General features: G+C 38.1%; 1 pseudogene; it reads right to left on the bottom strand.

Annotated features, from left to right (window-relative positions):
- Positions 1-25,672, bottom strand: part of LOC139159405 (contactin-6-like) — a 138,421-nt pseudogene that overhangs the window by 41,865 nt on the left and 70,884 nt on the right.

The following is a 25,672-nucleotide window of genomic DNA, read 5'->3' as shown; positions in this document are numbered from 1 at the left end:
AATATTGTGAGTACAGTTATGAGAACTCAAAACACATACAAATCAACTTTGTACAAGCATTTCAGCTGACTCTAAGCATATATCTCTAAACCACAGGACAAGTATCTAACCTACTCCACTAAACTTTACTCCATTTATAGTCTCTCGTTGTGGATTGCAGATTCCCTCCTCTTTCATTCAGGGAATATCTTGTGCTCTTTATCCATTTAGTCAGCCAAGACGTTTCTATTCTATTTCCAGGGTTTCTGCCAGACAAAGATCACCATGACTTTGCAATTAATGCTGATTTTTTTTTCAGAGAAAGGGTGAAGGAAAGTATTCCTAGTAGACCCAGAGACCACCCTTTCAGAGAAAGGGTGAAGGAAAGTATTCCTAGTAGACCCATTGAGTTACCACAATGCAAAAAAAGCTAAATGAACTGACAAATAGCCTTCTTTTTATGGTCATATCTTTTACTTCAAAACCCAAGCAACCCTTTCAAAAGACACTCAGTTTCTGAGCTGGTGAACTTCTATTGTAGGGAGGCTCTATGGTTGATTATCATTGTATAAATAAGAGCTTTTGGTAAAGTCAGGAAGAAATGGAGCAGGAGGGAGGTATGGAAAGACACTGTATGACCACGGAACGATCTATGGATATTTGTTCTTTTCTCCATATCAAACATTCAATGTCTTGTGAATCTTACATTAGGGTCCCCAACCCATGGGCCATGGCCTGTTCAGAATGGCTGCATTCACATGCAGGTAGCTCCACTTGCAGTTGAGCTGCATGCATATGTGCATGTGAACTGGCCCATTCTCATGAGTGGAGCTGTGAGTATGTGTATCAAGGTGTTGCTCAAATGGCCTGGTTCCTCTCCCCTACTCCAGCCAGGCCACCAGGCCAGCAAGATTGGGGACTGCTGTCTTATATAATTGGGAAGATTCTTACACTGTTGAATAAAGGATTCCCAAGTGTTACTTTAAGTCATTTGGCTCAACATATTGCGTAGAATATGCCAATGATTCCTTCACTTACTTTTATCTAAAAGATGTATTTTTCTTTTTTTGACCAAGACAATACATTAATCTTTATTTCTCCCTTGTCATGCCAGGCCTTTCACCAAGAGCCCTCTTAATGAGTTAGGAATGTAAATTCAAACACACACACCATCTCAGAGTAAAAAGAAAATCATTTTATCTAACAATAGTGCCATCTTATATATGCTTTACATCTCCACCCCTTGTCCAGTCAGTGAAGCAATGGAAGTGATGTGCTGGTGCCTGGAGGCTCTTGGGGTCTGGATGGGTGTCAAAAGATTTAAACTCAACGCTGATAAGATGGAGTGGCTGTGGGTTTTGCCTCCCAAGGACAATTCCATCTGTCCGTCCATTACCCTGGGGGGGGGAATCACTAACCCCTCAGAGAGGGTCCACAACTTGGGCGTCCTCATCGATCCACAGCTCACTTTGGAGAAACATCTTTCAGCTGTGGCGAGGGGGGGCGTTTGCCCAGGTTCACCTGGTGCACCAGTTGTGGCCCTATCTGAACCGGGAGTCACTGCTCACAGTCACTCATGCCCTCATCACCTCGAGACTCGACTACTGTAATGCTCTCTACATGCGGCTACCTTTGAAAAGTGTTCGGAAACTTCAGATCGTGCAGAATGCAGCTGCGAGAGCAATCATGGGCTTCCCCAAATATGCCCATGTCACACCAACACTCTGCAGTCTGCATTGGTTGCCGATCAGTTTCCAGTCACAATTCAAAGTGTTGGTTATGACCTATAAAGCCCTTCATGGCACTGGACCAGATTATCTCCGGGACCGCCTTCTGCCGCACGAATCCCAGTGACCAGTTAGGTCCCACAGAGTGGGCCCTCTCCGAGTCCCATCAACTAAACAATGTTGTTTGGTGGGACCCAGGGGAAGAGCCTTCTCTGTGGCAGCCACGGCCCTCTGGAACCAACTCCCCCCAGAGATTAGAATTGCCCCCACCCTCCTCGCCTTTCGTAAGCTCCTTAAAACCCACCTCTGCCATCAGGCATGGGGGAACTGAGATATTCTTCCCCCCTAGGCCTCTACAATTTATGCCTGGTATGTTTGTTTGTATGTATGTTTGGTTTTATAAATAAGGGTTTTTTAGTTGTTTTAGTATTGGATTGTTACATGCTGTTTATATCACTGATGTTAGCCACCCCGAGTACATGGAGAGGGGCAGCAAACAAATCCAATGAACGAATGAACGAATGAACGAATGAACGAATGAACGAATGAACGAATGAACGAATGAACGAATGAACGAATGAACGATTGAACGAATGAACGAATGAACGAATGAACGAATGAACGAATGAACGAATGAACGAATGAACGAATGAACGAATGAACGAATGAACGAATGAACGAATGAACGAATGAACGAATGAACGAGGGAACGAGGAAACGAGGAAACGAAGAAACGAAGAAACGAAGAAACGAAGAAACGAAGAAACGAAGAAACGAAGAAACGAAGAAACGAAGAAACGAAGAAACGAAGAAACGAAGAAACGAAGAAACGAAGAAACGAAGAAACGAAGAAACGAAGAAACGAAGAAACGAAGAAACGAAGAAACGAAGAAACGAAGAAACGAAGAAACGAAGAAACGAAGAAACGAAGAAACGAAGAAACGAAGAAACGAAGAAACAAAGAAACAAAGAAACAAAGAAACAAAGAAACAAAGAAACAAAGAAACAAAGAAACAAAGAAACAAAGAAACAAAGAAACAAAGAAACAAAGAAACAAAGAAACAAAGAAACAAAGAAACAAAGAAACAAAGAAACAAAGAAACAAAGAAACAAAGAAACAAAGAAACAAAGAAACAAAGAAACAAAGAAACAAAGAAACAAAGAAACAAAGAAACAAAGAAACAAAGAAACAAAGAAACAAAGAAACAAGTACGCACGCACTTTAAACAGCCAAAATTACTCTCACACTGGAATGCTACGAGAGGCAAAAACAAACAGAGCAGATAAAGGCAGCCATGAAACCGTGTTCACAGTGCGTGAACAAGATGTACTTAACAATGAGTTCACAAGATGTACTTAACTGTGAAGTATCCAAAAAGTCTGTGTAATCCTGGAACAGTTCAAACTAAAACAATGGTCTTTCTCCAAACAGATGCGGATTTGATTTAATAGGGTTTCAATACACAAAATAAAAAGCAAGGGTGACAAGGGACATCCCTGGTGAACTCCTTTATATATTTGAAAGGTATCTGTGGTGTCTCCATTAATTATTATTTTGGCTGTTTGTTTTGAGTATATTGTTTTGATTGCTCTAATAAAGTTTGGGCCGAATTTCATCTTATTTAATAATTCAAGTAAAAATTCCCAATTTAGGTTGTCAAATGCTTTTTGTGCATCCATAAATAGCTTTTTCGGGGTGTGTTTCGTAATATTCTAAAACATCAAGGATTATTCTAGTATTATTTTGAATATGTCTGTCTGGAAGAAAGCCATTCTGATCTGAATGTATCAATTTGTTTAGAATTGATTTAAGTCTGTTAGCCACTATAGCAGAAAAAAATTTGTAGTCAGTGTTTAATAATGCAATGGGTCTATAATTAGCTATTTTTTCCTTTTCCTTTTGTTCTTTGGGGACTAAAGTTATCAAAGAATCGGTCCAAGAATTTGGTATTTTGCCTAAGGTTAATACTTCATTATATGTTTCTAGCATTAAATTGTTAAGCATATTTCCTAGTTCTTTATAACATTCCATCGGTATTCCATCAGATCCTGGGGTTTTGTTATTCTTTTGTTTTTGTAAGGCTACTTCTAATTCCTCCTTGGTTATGTGTTTGTCCAATAATTCTCTATTTAGTTTTGTTATCTGTTCTGGATTGCATTTATTTAAGTAATTGCATATATCTTTTTCTTTTATTTCTTCTTTCTCCAAACAGATAAATGCCCACATGCGCACTCTGCAACACCCGTAATTTATCAGCAACCCCATTAACCTAATTGCCTCAGCCACAGGTGTTCTCCCTTATCTTCTATGATACTTGCATAATTGGTCCCTTCTAGCTATGAGCCTTCACATACAGGCATCTATCAACTGATCCTCCTCCAAGTTTGACGTCTCACTAATGGGGTCATTACCTAATGGGCTGGCTGCATCCACCTCTCCATCCGATTCCACTCTCCCAGCGTCTGACCTTGGCAATGAATCTTCACTATCAGAAGACACTGGCAATAAGACAAGTCTTTGGGAACCTGAGGATTCTCCTAAACCAACGTCCAAATTCCCTATTGCAGGAGCTGGCTCAGAGTCAACCACAACATCCCTGGACCACTAACACAATAAATTTTAATGAAACTATCTTCACATGAATTGCTTTTATCACTTTGATCAATTAAAATATTCCTGGTTACATTCTAGACAGATTTTAAAAAATGATATATGTGCCTCAAAACCCTGGAGCTTCAGCGATAAACATTTGTACAGTTTTAATCTCTGAGACTAAACAAGAGTTTAGTTGTCCCGTCATCTTTCTGCCCCTTAGCGTTTAGTTTGCAAAACAGCCATTTCATTGAAATATTTCATTATTCAGTCTGAAGTTTGGATACTAAGTTTGAACCTGATGTTTCTCTCTAAGAATGGTATCAAACCACAGGTATTGCATGTATCTTGGCAAGCATCCTCTGGTTTGCCACAGGCATTTAAGCAACCATGTGTCTCCAAGAAAATAAATTTCAAACCACATTCCCAGAATACGATAATCTCAGACATCCCAGTATGGTTGATGAAATATGTATGTAGATTTCAATATGCATACAATACCAATAAAGACAAGAAAGTACCTTTCACAAGCAGGTTTCCTGAATTTCTCGCAACTCCAAATTGATTCATAGCTATACAGCTGTTTACACCTGCATCAGATTTGGTAATATTATATATCTTCAGACTGTTACCTTCTAAGATAAAGATTCTGAAGAGTGAAGATTAAAAAACAAACCAAACCATGCAAACCAGTTATTAATATATTATACTGAAAACTAACTCCAATAACTGTGATATATTTATAATATTTGGACATTAATCATAGCTGCTGTTGATTACAGCACACTAAGCACATTTCAGCCAAATTTTCACTTCAATGTATCATTGATCATTACATTAGATACAGATTAGACACAGCAGAATGTACTAATTTTCTCTCTTTATAACTAGTCTGCCTCTTTCTCTGGTCCATTTATTCCTGCAGAGGAAGAAATAAATCCACAATATGAGGTCTAAGCGTGGTGTGTTTCTTCAGGGAGTAAAATATGTTTTCAGTCTCAGATAGTGAGCTGATTATAGCAGGAAGCATGAGAAGATATAATTTTTCAGCATTTTGAATAGGAATTATTCCTCATTGAGATCGCCACATCCAGTCCTAAGAGTCAAACAATGAAATTAATATAAACTGATTATTACAGGAAGGTTAATATGTCACCCCAGGTTAGGGCTGCTTATTATTGGTAGTAGCATATGAAGAAGGCAAACATGGATTAAATGATTACATCAGGGCAAGCAAAGGTTATAATTTTATAACTTTCACTTTTTCTGATGTGATATCATTACAAAACTGAAAAAAGTTGTTAAAAATAATAATAACATTTAAGTGAGTTGTAAAATGGGAGCACTATCTAAAACACAATACAACAGGTATAATAATTGAAAAGAAAAAATAGATGATAGATAGATAGATAGATATTATTTATTTTATTTATTTAATTATATTTATATGGTGCCCGCCCACTCCCGAGGGACTCAGGGCAACCTACAACAAAAATGAAAAACAATATAAAATGATTAAAATATAACAATTAATAATAATATAAAACCCTTTAAATATTATCACAACAGTCATTTATTTATTTATTTATTTATTTATTCAATTTTTTATGCCGCCCTTCTCCTTAGACTCAGGGCGGCTTACAACATGTTAGCAATAGCACTTTTTAATAGAGCCAGCATATTGCCCCCACAATCCGGGTCCTCATTTTACCCACCTCGGAAGGATGGAAGGCTGAGTCAACCTTGAGCCGGTGATGAGATTTGAACCGCTGACCTGCAGATCTACAGTCAGCTTTAGTGGCCTGCAGGACTGCATTCTACCCACTGCGCCACCTCGGCTCCCATCAAACATACCATCAAACATTCCAATCTAATAGCCTGGAATGCAGAGATGTCAATTTACACAGCCCCCAGACCTACTGGAAGAGCCAGATTTTCTAGGCCCTTTGGAAAGCAAGTAGGGTGGGGGCAGTATGGACCTTGGGGGATAGTTGATTCCAAAGAGCTGGAGTCACCACAGAGAAGGCCCTCCCCCATGGGCCCACCAACTGGCACCGCTACACTGCTCAAAAAAAGGGGAACAATTAAAAAACACAATATAACTCCTGGTAAATCAAACTTCTGTGAAATCAAACTGTCCACTTAGGAAGCAACACTGATTGGCAATCAATTTCACATGCTGTTTTGCACATTCAACTTTGTACAGAACAAAGTATTAAATGAGAATATTTCATTCATTCAGATCTAGGATGTGTTATTTGAGTGTTCCCTTTATCTTTTTGAGCAGTATGTATGTATATGTATATATATGTGTATGTATGTATGTATGTATGTATGTATGTATGTATGTATGTATGTATATATGTATGTATGTGTTCTGGTTTCTGGTAGAACTTTAGCTATTACAAATAACTCTTACTAAATGCAGTATATCATAAACAAAGAAACTCCATCTTTATTTCTCTTCCCTTCCGTATTCAAAATACAGTTCATACTAGCACATTCCTCTTCTTCCCGTTATCTTTCTTAATTGCATTCCTCATACATTCCTCCCAGCCTTCTCTGTTTAACAAGATTTATATACTCACAGCATGATTCAAAAACAGCAGAAATGACTGTAAAATAACACAGAATGCATTTGCTTGCTTGGGAGCTGAACGAAATACCTTTCATTTTAGCCCTACAACATTGAAACTCCACCCTTCTTCCCCACTGACCCCCTGACATACCAAATACATCACTCCAGTATTTAACCCATTCCTCCCCTTAATATCTTCTTCCAAACACCTGTTCCTTGCATTTTTGGACCCTTCTGAATTTAGGATTGACCCAGTGAACGTCTGATTCTTCCTCGCTAGATTCTGGACTCATAGCCACATCCTGTGGCTGGCCTCCCACCTGTTCTATTACCTGTAACCCCGGGCCCACCACTAATTCACAAACACTATCTGTTTCAGAGTCCTCAATTTCTTCATCATCCTCCAACTGAGCAGGAGTATGTACAACATTATGTATGTATGTATGTATGTATGTATGTATGTATGTATGTATGTATGTATGTGTATATATATATACACAGAGAAACAACACAGTCTAGTTCAGATGTATAAATGGCTAGAAAAACGAATCTTGTTTTTTACCAGACAGATGGTATAGGGAACAAAGCTGTTACGGATTCTGGTAGTTCTGATAGAAATGCTTTGAAACCTCCCCCCCCCCCCAGAGAGGAGCAACAGAAACAGACTGTGAAGTGGGTGTGTGGGGTCTCCAACCATCCTTTGAGTTCTAAGCACATAGCACTCATATGCAGTATCCTGGGTGACAGGAAGTGAGCTTCCTATAATCTTCTTGACTGTCCTTATCACTCACTGAATGGACTTTCTCATTGAATCACTGCTGCCACCACATCAAACAGTGAGGCAGTTTGTTAGAACACTCTCAATAATGCCTCTGTAAAAAGTGGCCAGGACAGGAGAAAGATGTGTTTTCCTCATCTGATGCAGAAAATGCAGATGTTGGTTTGCACGCTTCACTAAGGATGACATGTGGAGAGACCTACATAGATTATTTGAAAAGAAAAATAAACACACATTTTGTGCTAGAAAAACAACAAGACAGTGCTATTCCAAGTTTAAAAAAATGTTCTTTTTGCAAAAAAATAATAATAATTATGTAATGGCCAGCTGCTATGCTTTGTTTTTATTTGCAATTTTTAACAGTTAAAAATACGTTCAAATATTTTTTAAAAAAATCCAGGTCATATTTTCCTGAAGTAAGAAAGGAGTGACAACCCCCCCCCCCGCAGCAAAATAAAGAAAAAGAAATGATCTGTATAATTACGCATTGTATAGAACTGAAAAGCCGTCTGCAAAGTGCAAAATCAAACTACAATTTTAGGGGAGCCGAAGATGCTGATTGGGAGTTAATTATCACTGACTTTGTTCAACCAACTGTCAAACGCAAGAGAATTCTCACACCTGTGCTCAGTGTTTGAAGTGATCGGGTATCAAGGTAAAAAAAGAAAAAGGCAAATGCCCTGGGATTTGCTTAGCATGATGGCATTCTTTTTCCTTCTGCCTCTTAATTTCTTCCCACTGCTGAATCAGTAGGTTCCTTTTTTGTCAGCCTATATTCAGTCTGAACATCTATCGTGCCATCAATTAAGTTTTATGATATCAATAGAGATTTTTTTTTTTTTAATGACAAATGGGGATTGGTTTTATATTTGATCAGCTCTGGTCCCCCAAAGGTTTCTTTAGTTGAAAGTTAATTTTTTTTTTCAGTATTGCGGTAATTTTGGATGGTCCCTGAACAAAGAATGTATTAAGCAAGGTCTGAACTGTTGTTCTTTCTTGCCCAATCCTAATTAAAGTCATGGCCCAGCAAAATATAGAATGCCTTCTCTAAGCAACAAAGCAAAGCATATAAAAGCACAGAAAATATAGATTTATTTTATTTATTTATTTCTTTTGTCCAATACACAATGAGGGTTTTAGTGGGTATATATCTATATACACATAGTAAAATACATGATGAAGGTTATAGAGGAGACACTCATAGTAAAATATATCTAAGAAAGAATAGAAAAGAAGATATAGTAATAGAACATATCAATGAAAGAATAGAAGAAGAGATATAGGAATAGAAGAACGGTATAGGAGATATAGGAGAGCATATCCAATTTCACAAGCACACACACACACACACACGTATATGTGTGTGTGTGTGTGCATGCATGCATGCAATGGCATATGATAGAAATATTATTACAATTGTGTGTCTATATTTTCTCTGCTTTTGATCATTGCTCTTGATCATTGCTGATACGTTTCTACACCTTCATTAACATTGACCTGTGGCAAATTAAATTGATTGGACATGATTTGGAAAGATACACATCTCTCTATAGAAGGCCTGACAGCTGACAATGCATCATGTAGCAGAGCAAAAGCCATGAGGTCAAAGGAACTGCTTCAAGAGCTCATATACAAGATTATTGCAAGGCATAGATCTTGAGAAGGCTACAATAAAATGTCTGCTTCATTGAATGTTCCTAAGAGCACAGCGGCTTCCATAAGGCTCAAATGGAAGACATTTTGCACACCCAGGACTCTTCTAAGAGCTGGTCACCCAATCAAACTGAACAAATGAGTGAAAAAGTCTTTAGTAAGAGATAGGACCAAGAACCCAATGGTCAGATCACAGAGAAAGAGAACAGAAAGGTAGTGCTCCTTACATTTTGTATTTTTTTGAATTTTATTGGCCGTTTGTGTTCAAGCTGTGACGGCGCGCGAATCATATAACTATAAACCAAAATCAGCAAAGTTTGGTAGCAATAGGGGTTGATTTTCTTGCTAAGTTAGAACTGCCCCCACCCTTCTTGCCTTTCGTAAACAACTTAAAACCCACCTCTGCCGCCAGGCATGGGGGAATTGAGATCCTCTTTCCCCCTAGGCCTTTACAATTCTATGCATGGTATGTATGTATGTATGTTTGGTTTTTATATTAATAGATTTTTAATCATCAATACCAAATTACTATTGTACACTGTTTTATTGTCACTGTTAGCCGCCCCGAGTCTCTGGAGAGGGGCGGCATACAAACAAACAAACAAATAAACAAACAAACAAACAAACAAGCAAACAAATAAGAGCTTGTATTTCAATACATTGTTAAGATGACTGGCTTGTTAATGGCTAGTATTCTGAGCAGAGACAGGTTACAAGCGGTGTGCCACAAGGGTCTGTTCTGGGTCCTATTCTTTTTAATATGTTTGTGAGTGACATAGGGCAAGGTTTGGTAGGGAAGGTTTGCCTATTTGTCGATGACTCTAAAGTGTGCAATAGGGTTGATATTCCTGGAGGGGTCTGTAATATGGTAAATGATTTAGCTTTACTAGATAAATGGTCAAAGCAATGGAAACTACAGTGTAATGTTTCCAAATGTAAAATAATGCACTTGGGGAAAAGGAATCCTTAATCTGAGTATTGCATTGGCAGTTCTGTGTTAGCAAAAACTTCAGAAGAGAAGGATTTAGAGGTAGTGATTTCTGACAGCCTCAAAATGGGTGAGCAGTGTGGTCGGGCAATAGATAAAGCAAGTAGGATGCTTGGCTACATAGCTAGAGGTATAACAAGCAGGAAGAGGGAGATTGTGATCCCCTTATATAGAGCGCTGGTGAGACCACATTTGGAGTACTGTGTTCAGTTCTGGAGACCTCACCTACAAAAAGATATTGACAAAATTGAACGGGTCCAAAGACAGGCTACAAGAATGGTGGAAGGTCTTAAGCATAAAACGTATCAGGAAAGACTTAATGAACTCAATCTGTATAGTCTGGAGGACAGAAGGAAAAGGGGGGACATGATCGAAACATTTAAATATGTTAAAGGGTTAAATAAGCTTCAGGAGGGAAGTGTTTTTAATAGGAAAGTGAACACAAGAACAAGGGGACACAATCTGAAGTTAGTTGGGGGAAAGATCAAAAGCAACGTGAGGAAATATTATCTCACTGAAAGAGTAGTAGATCCTTGGAACAAACTTCCAGCAGACGTGGTTGGTAAATCCACAGTAACTGAATTTAAACATGCCTGGGATAAACATATATCCATCCTAAGATAAAACACAGGAAATAGTATAAGGGCAGACTAGATGGACCATGAGGTCTTTTTCTGCCGTCAGTCTTCTATGTTTCTATGTTATTCTGACTGAGCTCCAGAGATCCTGGGTGGAGATGGAGTTCCAGAAGGATAGCCATCACTGCAGCCCTCTACCAATCTGGGCTTTATGGAGTAATGGCTAGACAGAAGCAGTGCAAAACACATGAAAGTCCAATTGGAGTTTGCAAAAAAGCACCTAAAGAATTATCATATCCTATCCCCTAAATGAAAACTTGTTCCACAACACTCAGGAGCTCAGACTGGGCTGAAGGTTTGATTTCCAACATGACAATGATCCTAAGGATACAAACAAGACAACCCAAGAGTGGCTTAGGGACAACTCTGTGGATGTCCTAGAGCAGGGGTGGGCAATGGCTCTTCTTATGTACTTATGTTCTTATGCACTTGTCTGCCTACTAGAGGGTTATGTTTGCTGTCACTTGCCCACTGTTTCAGGCAGTCTGGTTTTAAACAGCTCATGGCTTAGTAGTGGGCCATAGCTCAAAGTTTGGGGACTCCTGCTATAGTAGATATATAGTAGAAGAGAAGAATAGAAGAAAAATAAATAGAAAGCTCTCTTGTTGGATCAAGAATGTTATTATCTGTAATGCAGTAACTTTATATGCAAGAAGTACTGGAGTATATAAAGAGAATGCCAACTTCAAAATGAACCTGGCAGGGATCATTTCCCTGTTCCTCAGTTGCCACATAATGTGGAGAGGGGGGAAACAAGATAGAATGAGTTGCTACACAGCCTTTTCTCATGAGAACCAAGGTTATCTCCAGTAATGAGATGCTTCCCCCACTGGGGAGGGGGCTGCAGTGGGGGTAGTAGGTTTATGCACTATTTATTGAATACTTAATAGTTTTCTTTATTGTCCTTCCTTCTGTAGTACCTTAGTATGATTCTTAATTACTTTTAAAATAGGAAATAATTAAATAGTATGATTTTACCCTTAAACACTTTAATCATTTTAATCATTATCTAGAACTGAACTTTTATAGCAATTAAAGACAATTGAACTACTTGCCTAATCTGTTATCATATTGAACCTTTTGGGTTCAGTACAAAACCTTAAAATATTACTGTGCTCTTCAACAAATAATGCTATCATTTGTCCTTTTTGTGGTTATTCAAATAATGAGACTTAATCAACTGAAAAAGAGTCCAAGCACCTATTTGAAAGCTTATCTTGGCCAGTAAGCCACTCCCACCTGGTCACATGACATTCAAGCCACCCGGTCATATGATTGTCAAGCCACTCCCACCCAGTCACATGGATGACAAGGGGAAAAGGAATCCTCAATCTGATTGGCAGTTCTGTGTTAGCAAAAATTTCAGAAGAGAAGGATTTAGGGGTAGTGATTTCTGACAGTCTCAAAATGGGTGAACAGTGCAGTCAGGTGGTAGGGAAAGCAAGTAGGAGGCTTGGCTGCATAGCTAGAGATATAACAAGCAGGAAGAGGGAGATTATGATCCCGCTATATAGAGCGCTGGTGAGACCACACTTGGAATACTATGTTCAGTTCTGGAGACCACACCTACAAAAAGATATTGACAAAATTGAACGGGTCCAAAGGCGGGTTACAAGAATGATGGAAGATCTTAAGCATAAAACGTATCAGAAAAGACTTAATGAACTCAATCTGTATAGTCTGGAGGACAGAAGGAAAAGGGGGGACATGATCGAAATATTTAAATATGTTAAAGGGTTAAATAAGGTCCAGGAGGGAAGTGTTTTTAATAGGAAAGTGAACACAAGAACAAGGGGACACAACCAGAAGTTAGTTGGGGGAAAGATCAAAAGCAACATGAGAAAATATTATTTTATTGAAAGAGTAGTAGATCCTTGGAACAAACTTCCAGCAGATGTGGTTGATAAATCCACAGTAACTGAATTTAAACATGCCTGGAATAAACATATATCCATTGTAAGATAAAATGCAGAAAATAGTATAAGGGCAGACTAGATGGATCATGAGGTCTTTTTCTGCCGTCAGTCTTCTATGTTTCTATGTACCCCGTAAAGAAGTCCTTTGAAGAAGATCCCAGTCTCAGAGTTCAGATTTGCTTGAGTTCAGTAGTTGGAACCTTGACAGAGAAGCCTGGTAAGAAATTACCAAGAATTTACTTTTGGACTACACTGTCAAATTCTAGTGATCTAACTCAATTGAAGATTCAGAAGAATCTTGACAGTCTTGAGTATTGGACTCTATCCAAGAAGATGCATTTCAGTGATGACAAAAGTAAAGTACTACATTTAGGCAGGAAAACCCAAATGCATAGATACAAAATAGGCAGTACCTGGCTCAATGGTAGTAACTGTGAGTGAGATATAAATGTCCTAGTGGACCACCAGTTGAGTATGAGTCAGCAATGTGCTGCAGCAGCCAAAAAACCCAATGCACTTCTGGACATAGAAATAATATCAATATCACAAAAAGTGATAATTCTGCTTTGTAATGAACTAGTGAGGCTATAATTCTAATACTGTACACAGTTTTGGTTGTCAAAATACAAAAAATGCTGAGATAGTGAAAGTGAATGTATTTCAGTATCAAAGTTATAAAGAATCTGGGGAGCTAAATCATATGTATGTATGTATGTATGTATGTATGTATGTATGTATGTATGTATGTATGTATGTATGTATGTATGTTTGGTTTTTATATTAATGGGTTTTTTAATCATTTTTAACATTAGATTACTATTGTACACTGTTTTTATTGTTGCTGTTAGCTGCCCCGAGTCTCCGGAGAGGGGCGGCATTCAAATCAAATCAAATCAAATCAAATCAAATCAAATCAAATCAAATCAAATCAAATCAAATCAAATCAAATCAAATCAAATCAAATCAAATCAAATCAAATCAAATCAAATCAAATCAAATCAAATCAAATCAAATCAAATCAAATCAAATCAAATCAAATCAAATCAAATCAAATCAAATCAAATCAAATCAAATCAAATCAAATCAAATCAAATCAAATCAAATCAAATCAAATCAAATCAAATCAAATCAAATCAAATCAAATCAAATCAAATCAAATCAAATCAAATCAAATCAAATCAAATCAAATCAAATCAAATCAAATCAAATCAAATCAAATCAAATCAAAAATATGATGAATGGTTGAGAGAGCTAGCTTTCTTGTAGTCCAAGGCTATCAAACTCATGACCCATGGACCAGATGTGTCACACGCTGTCTATGCCCATACCCAATTTAGCAAAAGGGGAAAAGATCCTGATATGTAACATGAAAACAATGTGAAAATGCAAGTTTAAGATCTCTGGTTTAGCCTGTCAATGAGAAGGATTAGAGGGAATGTGATGACTCTCTTGTAGTACTTGTGGGGCTGCCACAGAGAAGAAGGGATTAACTTATTCTCCAAAGCACCTGAGGGACAAATTTTCTGGAAGTGAGAGCAATAAATAGCTTGCCTCCTTGGAGATTTGGGTTTTTCCCAGAGTTGTGCTATGTATGTCATTCTGAGCTCTCTAAGGAAAGTTGGGAGACAAATCTAACCAAAAAAACCAGTGATTTGGAACAATAGTTCCAATAATTAATTCACATTGTGTTGTTTACATTAGTTTGTACTTAAAGTTTCTCTTTTGTTGGGTAAATCACAATTTTAAATTGTGTTTACAATCTTGAGAAGTATAGAATTACAGCATAGTGCCTACTCGTACAATATAGTGTTAATTTTCAGATGGCCAGAGAAGCAGTTAGAAACAGAAAATGATTCTGCTGAATAGTCTAAAATTTTGCATATATCTCAGTGCATGATGCAATATGTGATGACTTGAAGCATGAAGGGAAATCTATGGCTTTGATTTCTGTCATTTCAGTATTTAATTAGAAATACAGCTGCAGAGATTAATTAAAGTTGGATGAAAAATCAATCCCATTAGTCCACTAGCAAGTTATATTAGTTAATATCAGCATGTCATCAACAAAAGATACCGGTTTGCATTAATGTTGTCTTGTCCCTGAATCTTCTTAATGTAACACAAATGATCATAATCAGTGGTGGGTTGTTCCCAGTTTGGCCAAGTTCTGCAAATCGGTAGTGCCAGCAGTGGGACTCTCTGCCCACCCACCTGGAATGCTCCGTCCACCTGCCCAGAAGCATCGCATATGCACATGCATATGAACTGGTAATAACAGGTTTTAGAACCCACTACTAATAATCCTAAACCTAAAGTCAAAACCTAAGCTAAAGTTTACCTATAAAGCCCAAATGGCTCAGGGCCAGACTATTTACGGACTGTCTCCTGCTGCATACCTCCCAGAGACCAACAAGAGCTCACAGAGTTGGCCTCCTCCGGATCCCATCGACTAAGCAATTATTATTATTATTATTATTATTATTATTATTATTATTATTATTATTATTATTATTATTATTATTTATTAATTAATTTATTAGATTTGTAGGCCGCCCCTCTCCGTAGACTCAAGCAATGCAAGTTGGTGGGACCACGGGAGAGGGCCTTCTCTGTGGCCACTCCGGCTCTATGGAACCAACTTCTCCCAGATATCCATACTGCTCCCACTCTGCTGGCCTTTCACAAAGCTATGAAGAACTAGCTTTACCAACAGGCCTGGGAGCCATAATTCACAGTTTGATGGCGAACTGTAAGAACGGTGTATATACACATGAGTGTGATTTTCTTTTTATAATAACTTTTTATGGGTTTTTTTAGTTTGTTATGTTTTAACTTTAGCTAACTGTTTGACTTCTTTTACTATTTTGTATTTATTTTTATTGTACTTATATCATTATTGTAAGCCGCCCTGAGTCCTTCGGGATTGGGCAGCATAGAAGTAGAATGAATGAATGAATAAATAAATAAATAAATAAATGGTAATATAATATGTATCACCATATATATATACACACACACACACACACACACACACACACACACACACACACTAATTGGTTCCAGGGGGAGGTTCGTAACACGAAAGGTTCGTAAGACGAAACATTGTTTCCCATAGGAAACAATGTAAAGTCAATTAATCCGTGCAACCAAAAAACCCCCGCAAAAAACCCGCTGCCGCCCGGCTGTGACCTTTTAAAACAGCCGCGCGGCTTCCCAGCCGGGCTGGGGGGCTTCCCAGCAACCCCCGCAGCCCGGCTGTGACCTTTTAAAACAGACGCACGGCTTTCCAGCAGCCTCTGAATGCCAAACGCGGAAGTTTGGGTTTGGCGTTCAGCTTCGGGAGACGGCTGGGAAGCCATGCGGCTGTTTTAAAATGTCACAGCTGGACTGGGGGGCTTCCCAGCAACCCCCCCAGCCTGGCTGTGACCTTTTAAAATGGCCGTGCGGCTTCCCAGCCGTCTCCCGAAGCCAAATGCCAAACCCAAACTTCCGCGTTTGGCGTTTGGAGGCTGCTGGAAAGCCCCCCAGCCTGGCTGTGACCTTTTAAAACAGCCGCACGGCTTCCCAGCTGTCTCCAAATGCCGAACGCGGAAGTTCGGCTTTGCCGTTCGGCTTCAGGAGACAGCTGGGAAGCCGCGCGGCTGTTTTAAAAGGTCACAGCCGCGCTCGGGGGCTTCCCAGCACCCCCCCGAACCCCGAACTTTTGCCAAACTTCCGGGTTTGGGGTTCGGGGTGGTGGTGGTAAGCCCCCCAGCGTGGCCGTGACCTTTTAAAACAGCCGCGCGGCTTCCCAGCTGTCTCCCAAAGCCAAACGCCAAAGCCGAACTTCCGCATTCGGCGTTCGGAGGGAGCTGGGAAGCCGCGCGGCTGTTTTAAAAGGTCACAGCCGGGTTGGGGGGCTTCCCAGCAACCTCACGAACCAAACCCGGGGTTCAGAAAATTTTTGTCTCTTCTTACGAACTTTTTTCGAGTTACGAACCGGCGTTCGGGAGGCTGCTGGGAAGCCCCGCCGTCTGGCTGTCACCTTTTAAAACAGCCGCGCAGCTTCCCAGCTGTCTCCGAACGCCGGTTCATAACTCGAAAAAAGTTTGTAAGAAGAGGCAAAACTTTTCTGAATCCCGGGTTTGTATCACGAGTTGTTCGTAAGACGAGGGGTTCGTATCTTGAGGTACCACTGTATATATATATATATATATATATATATATATATATATATATATATATATATATATATATATATATACATATACATTTTACAACAGCACGAAGCTTGAAACTTCAGCCTGATGATGGTGAATGTGATTTCACCAAAACGTTGCATAGACATGCAAAATATTACACAGGGCAAAACCCGAACTCAGAACAATATATATATATATATATATATATATATATATGTTTTCGTAAATTTTCACGGGTATATGTATGTAGATTGTTCTGAGTTCGGGTTTTGCCCTGTGTAATGTTTTGCATGTCTATGCGACGTTTCGGTGAAATCACATTCACCATCTTCAGGCTGGAGTTCCAATCTTTGTGTTGTTGTAAATGGAATATTAGCAAACTGACATTTCTTCCTAGTATGTAGTGTGGGGGGTGGAGATTTGCTTTGAATGTAGCAAATATTTGCTTTGAATGTAGCAAATAATAGTTTATCAAATACCATGTAAAATCTGCCCAGCCACATATATTGGACAAACAAACAGGAGAGTTAATGCACGTGTTGCAGAACATAAGAATGCATTAAAGAAAAAAGAAAAAACCTCCTCCCTTTTCCAACACTTCAAAACCACAGGACATGAAATTGATTTTGACAGTACCAAATTAATTTCCAAAACAGAACACTACAGCAAAAGAATAATCATGGAAGCGATCGAGATAGAAAAACATCCCCAAAATATGAACAAGCGGGATGATACCTCTCGCTTACCAGACATCTGGAAACCAGCCCTCAAACATATCCCAGCCACAGAAACCAGACTCAGGACACACATTGTAAAGCAATCAAGCAGCCTACAAGTTCTAACTACACAGGACATCACGCCTAATCTACAACCATTAACTAACCAGCATACCTCAGCTACATCAACGACCCCAATTGTTACCCCTCTGACTCACCAGGAAGTTTCTACACAGCAGGCAATTACTGAGCCATCAAACCACACCCAGCCACCAGTATTTATAGAAGGAATGCAGCTCAGGTCTCGCAGTCTTCACCTGAGAAAAAGGACAGAAACACCAGCCTGAAGATGATGAGTGAGACCTCATCGAAACGTCGCCAGAAATTTCCAAATCCTACACGGGAAGAAACCCGAATATACCAAGACCGTCATATATATATATATATATATATATATATATATATATATATATATATATATATATATATATATGTATCTCATATATATTATCATATAATATATATGGTAAAATTTAATTTTCAGCATCCCCACCAGTAATGTCATATTCTTCATATCTACATATTCAATTGTAGACATGAAGATATGAGACTGAAGAAGACTGATGGATTAAAATATCACACAAAGGAAGGATATTATGTCCTTGCTGCTATTAAGCTTTTTGTGGCCAACTTGCTAATTCAGCTCCATTATGAGACTTGCTCGAGCCATCAGCTTCATGATTTACATCATTAGAAATAGTTCAATCTTAATTCATTAGATCAATTCTTCAGATACCATGTTGTGTTTCAAATGCACTTCCGTGGCTGGAGACAGAATTGATAAAAGTTGAAGCATCTTTTATCAAAGCATCAAAGCATCTGTATAGTGCCTTTAAATCTCTGGCTTAAGCTTAACTTCTTTCTACAAGATCTTGCTCCATTAATCCTCCAAGACAAATTCTCTTCATCATAGATCAAGGCTGTCAAGTTCAACCTTGCCAAATTAGGCTTTTCCCCAGCTTTAGTACTCAAGATGGACTATGATCTAGCACGATAAATCTTTGACAAAGAGTAGAGGACATCCAGAGGCATGCGGACTTAGGGAAAGCTCCGCTATTTCTGGCTCCAAATGCCACTAGGTGTGTTGTTGCTCCTGCCAGCTAACTTAGTCAGTTGGAATCAGCAAACCACTGAAAAGTATTTGCACTTGCACGGTGTCATGTGCTTCCATCGGTCATTCTGTATGGAAAGTATAAAATAATACCATTCACGGAAAGACTCTGCCCCTGCGGCTTAATGAGAGGTGGAGATTGTGGGACACATGATCTGTAGATGTTCCTTTTATATGGAAATTAGAAAAAAAAACCATATTCTGTCATTAACTTCAAGGTATCCTGGTCCCTCTGACACTATCAATCTTCAGTGGCTGCTTAAGGATGAACAGGCCATAACTATAGCACAGGTAGCCAAATTCTGCACAGCAGCACTGGAGATTCATCGCAAATAAGTGTCTTCTTCACCATAGTGATGTATATATAAAAACTGTGGCTAAACTTTGCCCTGTTTAACCATTTCCCAATATTGGCCATAATCCTAAACCTAAAGTCAAAAATCTAGAATTGGAAAATAACTTTCTGCAGGATGCCTAGTTAAAGGAGCTACTACAAATATATGTAATACTAGACTAAAAGGATCAAAAGAGAAAAAGTAAAAAAAGGAATGTCAATATGAAATGTCAATTAGAAAGGATATTTTCATATAAAATAAATTTAACATTTTAAAAATATCAATTCAAAAATGTATGAATAGATTTTAAAACGGGTTCAATGTGTTTTAAAGGACTAATTAATGAAGAAAAATAACACTATGGAAAGTCCAGTTTTATATTCAGCCATATTTCTCCACCATTACTTCAATCTCAAATGCTAAAAATATATGTACAATGGAAGAAGGTAAAATAGAAAAGATCATGCTCTAACAGCAAAAAGAATAATCCATACAAGATGGAAAAATACTGTACAGTGTTCCCTCGATTTTCGTGGGGAATGCGTTCCGATACCGCCCACAAAAGTCGAATTTCCACAAAGTACAGATGCGGAAGTAAATACACTATTTTTGGCTATGACACTTTAAACCCCTAAATTGCAATTTCCCATTCCCTTAGCAACCATTTAGATTATTACTGACCATGTTTATTTATTAAAGTTTATTTTAAAAAATATTTATAAAAGGTGGACGAAAGTTTGGCGATGACATATGACGTCATCAGGCGGGAAAAACCAGGGTATAGGGGGGGAAACCGTGAAGTATTTTTTATTAATATTTTTATAAAAACGTGGCATAGATTTTTTGCAAAGTTCGAACCCGCGAAAATCGAGGGAACACTGTAGTTCTACAAGGAGCATATTGGAATTCATAGATATGTGGTTTAGCATTTCTTCAGAAAACTATACTTTTTACTAACGAGAAAATGTCATCTTATCTATCCCTTAGGAGAAAATTCTTGATGAAAACTGACTTACTTTAATGACTTACAATTAGGCAAACTTGGAATACAGTTGTAATTACAGATTCTTAGATGTGTTTACTTGTGCTATCGTGGGCCTACCAAGATATGCCCATGTTTCTTCAGCACTCCGCAGATTACATTGGCTGCTAATTGATTTCCGGACCCAATTCAAAGTGTTGGTTATGACCTATGAAGCCCTACATAGCGTAGGACCAGATTATATGCGGGACCGCCTTTTGCCGCACAAATCCCAGCGCCCAGTCAGGACCCACAGAGTTGGCCTTCTCCAGGTCCCATAGAAACATAGAAACATAGAGGTCTGATGGCAGAAAATGACCTCATGGTCCATCTAGTCTGCCCTTATACTATTTTCTGTATTCTATCTTAGGATGGATATATGTTTATCCCAGGCAAATTCAGTTACTGTGGATTTATCCACCACGTCTGCTGGAAGTTTGTTCCAAAGATCCACTACTCTTTCAGTAAAATAATATTTTCTCATGTTGCTTTTGATCTTTCCTCCAACTAACTTCAGATTGTGTCCCCTTGTTCTTGTGTTCACTTTCCTATTAAAAACACTTCCCTCCTGGACCTTATTTAACCCTTTAACATATTTAAATGTTTCGATCATATCTCCCCTTTTCCTTCTGTCCTCCAGATTATACAGATTGAGTTCAATAAGTCTTTCCTGATACGTTTTATACTTAAGACCTTCCACCATTCTTGTAGCCCATCTTGGAACTAAACAATATTGTTTGGCAGGCCCTAGGGGAAGAGCCTTCTCTGTGGGGGCCCTGGCCCTCTGGAATCAACTCCCCCCAGAGATTCACACTGCCCCCACTTCCTTGCTTTCCATAAGAACTTGAAAACACACCTAGGTCAGCAGGCCTGGGGTCACTAGACCCCAGCCTCTGCCCAGTAAATGTATTGAATGTGACAGAATGGATGCAATTGTTCATTTATAATTACTAGTTTTTAAGATATATTTTAAAAGTAATTATTCTATCAATTGGCTTAGGAATGTTTTATATTGTATCTTTATATCGGAATATTGTGAGCCGCCCCGAGTCCATGGAGAGGGGCAGCATATCAGTCCAATAAATAGATAGATAGATAGATAGGTAGGTAGGTAGGTAGGTAGATAGATAGATAGATAGATAGATAGATAGATAGGTAGGTAGGTAGATAGATAGATAAACAAACAAACAAACAAACAAATAAATAAATATGGTATTTTTATTTTTGCATGTGGCAAATAGCTCATTTTTATTTTATGTATGAATGTTTAAAAATGAATAAATAACAACAATTTTACTTTAAAAAATCACAGTTCCCAAGCCAAAACATTTTAAAATTGAAAAGAAAAACAACAAAACGGAACTGAGGACATTAAATGTTTATCATGTATTCAACATCCTTTAGTTCTATAAACAGTGTCTAGTTTATAAAGTCTACTAAAATATACTGAGCCTTTCTGTTATTTTGATCACCTTTGAAATTTTGCTCTATAGTCATCAATACTTCATCTTCAGATTTTGTATAGCAACAGTGTAAAGCACAATGGCAAAAACAAGCACTGGATAGCACCATCCACAGAGAACTCAAAATTCAGCTGTTTTCTCATGAGTTTTACATCAATACATTTCACATTCAGGTTTCATTTTCTTCAAGGTCAATTAATCATTTGTTGTTATGCATCAGCATTTATTTATTCTCTCACCTTTTTCATGATACCAAATCCCAGCTTGGTGGCCCTGTCAATCATCTTCTTAGGTTAAAAAATGAGATGAGTATTTCTTAACCCAAGCTGAATGTTTATTTTAATTTTAAAGTATACATCCCCAATTTCCACCAGGACAGAACCAAATTGGGGTAAAATGCTCCTGATTCGCTGTCAGTCTTTAGTCTTCAGAGAACCAGTCGCGAAGGCATGTGCGCATACACAAATCGCAAAGAAAAAACCCCCAAGAGTGGTGTCTGGGCAGGTGGGCGGAGCCTCACGCTGCCTTCGTAACCGACTCTCTGATAACCAACAGGCATGAACTAACCGGGAGCATTTCACCCCTGGACCAAATACTTTGCAGCTCAAGATATAGCAACGATTGGTTGGTGGAAAGAAAAAATCCCAAAACAACAAAAACGCAGCAAAAGACTTTGCTTCATGCAAATGGTTTAAACAAGAATAATATGTGTCAGTTAAACATCAATTCACTGTCCTAGCCCTGCACTTAAAATTTATTCTTCCTTATTTGGGACTTCTGCACTCAAATTATTCATGGGCCCTCTCTTCATTCTTCTGTTTTACAGCTCTTACAGAAGTGAAGTAATCGAATGTAATAATTATACCATTATGAAGCAAGTGTGGAATTAGCATTTGTTCCTGGGGAGTGTGAAGCAAATGGGTACTACTGGTGAATTAGTTAAAAGCACGCTAAGGCTGTAATTAGAGGCAAATTTTATTTCTATTGATTTAAATGCCACTGAATTTAATTTAGATCCATAATCTTGGATTAGTCATAAATACCTTCAGACTATCTGTCACTCTGATATCCTTGGTGAGCTTGTTGCCTTTCAATCCAGACTGAACCAATAAAGTGGCATGTAGTGAACAAAGTGAAATTTTCCCAAGTACAGAACAGGCAGATAAACAACAAATCAAAGTTAGAGAAACATAGAACAAGAGACTCTGACCTATTTTATTAAGCCCCTGAAGATACTGAGCATATTTGATCCATTATGATGCTATGAAGCCTCTTTTGGACTTTCCAAAACCTTCTTCTTCTTGTTGCCAAATGAGTTCCATAACCCTAAATTCAATTCAGGATGGTCTGGTTATGAAGAACGATGGCCCTACATTTGAAATTCATCAGAAACTGAAAAGCAATTTATGATTAAATATGTGCAGTAGAGTCTCTGTTTAGAGACAAAAGTGTTTTAAAATATCACATCTGGAACAGTCTCTTTATATTTGGCCCCTGTTAAGATTTGACATGTAAAGGTTGCAATACTATTCACATAAAAATAAAATATAGAAGCATACCTATATATAGGCATACCTTTTACCTTGCTGCAGAGCTTCAGTGCTTTTTGTTCCAATTAATAACAGCCTTGGGAGAGGCACTGGGTTTGCAATCAATAGTTACTTCACCTCCCACATGGACGACTGATGTTTTTTTCATGGAATATTTAGAAAAATCAGAAGCTGAAGCTATAAATAAGTAATCAATCAATCAATCAATCAATCAATCAATCAACCAATCAATCAAAACAACTTTGGGCTGTGGAACAAAACCTGAAGCTTCAAGTCATATATGGTCCCATTAAAAGTGTTGGTCTTTGGAGGCTCTCCGTGATTAAAATGAACTTATGAAATATATGAGAAGTATCTGTATCATGAGCCTTGGTGGCGCAGTGGTTAGAGTGCAGTACTACAAGCTGCTTCTGCTGACTGCTGGCTGTAGTTCACCCATTCAAACCTCACCAGGCTCAACTCAGCCTTCTATCCTTTTGAGGTGGGTAAAATGAGGACCCAGATTGTTGGGGGTGATATGTCGCCCAGAGTCCTTGAAGAGGGTGGCATACAAATCCAATTAATTAATTAAACCACTTAGAGAGGGCTGTAAAACACTGAAGCGGTACATAAGTGCTATTGCTATTGCAATATTAACAGCACTAAATTAATTTGGATTAATTTATTTGGATTAATGTATACTTCTCTACTTTACAGCACATAAGATATGTCTTTCTCACAAAATATACAGTTAAGTTACAGTTCTAGATCCCTAAAGCATATGTGCTCTAAAATAATATTTTGACATTTCTTAGAAATGAACAGGGCTGCAATACTACACACACATTAAATGGTAGGAAGACCCACTAAATTCAGTTATTTTTATTTTTCAATACAGCATTACATAATACCTTCTTTCTTGCATTATGACATGCATGCCTTTACTTCTTTAAGATTGTCTTTCTAATCAACTTTTAAGGAATGATACTTGTATAAATCTCTGTTGTCCTTTTTATCTTTTTCAGCCTTAAACTTACGCATGACTTTTAGCTCAGCATTGGAATAAATGGAATCATATTTGTTTTCTGCAACACACTGATAGAGACCAGAATCTGACATGTTCAGCATACTTATAGTAAGAGTGCCATTTTCAATTTGAATTCTTTCCTACAAAAATAAAATAAAAAAAACCATACAAATAAAAAAAGTACATAAGCAAATAGGTCAAATGCCCACATTGTTCATGACAGAACCTTTATGATAGTGATGGGCTCCTACGGGAACAGTCAGGAACGCAGTTCTGGTAGCAAAATTTGGAGCTCCACGCCAGAGCACCCAATTTGCACTGAAAGATGTTGAAACAAAATGCATAAGCCAAGCCCACAGTTGGTAGTAAAAGTTTTGTAGCCCATCACTGCTTTATGACATAACTTTTGTAGATTGTTATTACTTTCCCAGAGTTTGACTGTAAGATGAGCAGGCATATACTGTAAATGAATGAATGACTGAATAAAAAGTGGTCTCTGTTTTAATGGGAATGAAGCATTTCAAATTTTCCAACTTGTTGTGTGCACCTAAATATTACACCTTTACTCTATGAGCAGCATTGCTTGCTAATTTGCCTGATTTTTTTTTTTACCTTTTAAACCCTTCATGGTTATCTGAGGGACTACCTCCAGTTACAACTATCTATCCATCAATTCTTGCAGAGAAGGCACATGGTGGAGACCATCTGCCAGGCGATTGTATTTGATATTTCCCAGAAGGTGGATCCTCTGTTGTGGTTCCTACATTATAAAATGTTCTCCTAAAAGTGAGAGTAGCTCCATCTCTCTCAATATTCCATAAATTCCTAAAACCAGACTATGTAATCTCACCTGGGGGTCCTAGCGAACCAGGAAAATTTTGAGCTGGTTTTCTTGTAGTGGTTAATATGATTGTTTCCTATTTTGTGTGCTTCTTTTATTGTTATATTTAATTGTGACTGTTTTATACATATTTATTATTTTTAAGTTGTGTCATATGCCACACAGAAATATTTTCTTGTGAGAGGCCCAGCTGTAAAAAACTGATAAATAAATCACGTTCGCCCATCATCTTCCATTCAGTGAATAAGTCTAGATTTTATGTCCAAATTCTCTTAATGATCATTATATGATGCCTAATTTTGGGTCTATGCCTTACAAGTAAATGTATAATTATTTTAAACAAAGTCAATTGCATTCAGTTGCCATATCCTTTGTGAAATAATAATATCATCAAAGCCCTTTTTAAAATAATTTAGTTGGCACTCTGGATATCCGTTATAGAATTATCCCCTTAGAACTGACCCATTCCAATTTTGCTTAGGTTATCATTTAGATGATAATTCACCCTCTGGTTGCATGGCTACTACAGAAAAAACTA

This window comes from Erythrolamprus reginae, chromosome 2 (genome assembly GCF_031021105.1).
Source record: "Erythrolamprus reginae isolate rEryReg1 chromosome 2, rEryReg1.hap1, whole genome shotgun sequence".
Classification (NCBI taxonomy): domain Eukaryota; kingdom Metazoa; phylum Chordata; class Lepidosauria; order Squamata; family Dipsadidae; genus Erythrolamprus; species Erythrolamprus reginae.
This window is presented reverse-complemented; position numbering and strand designations above follow the sequence as displayed.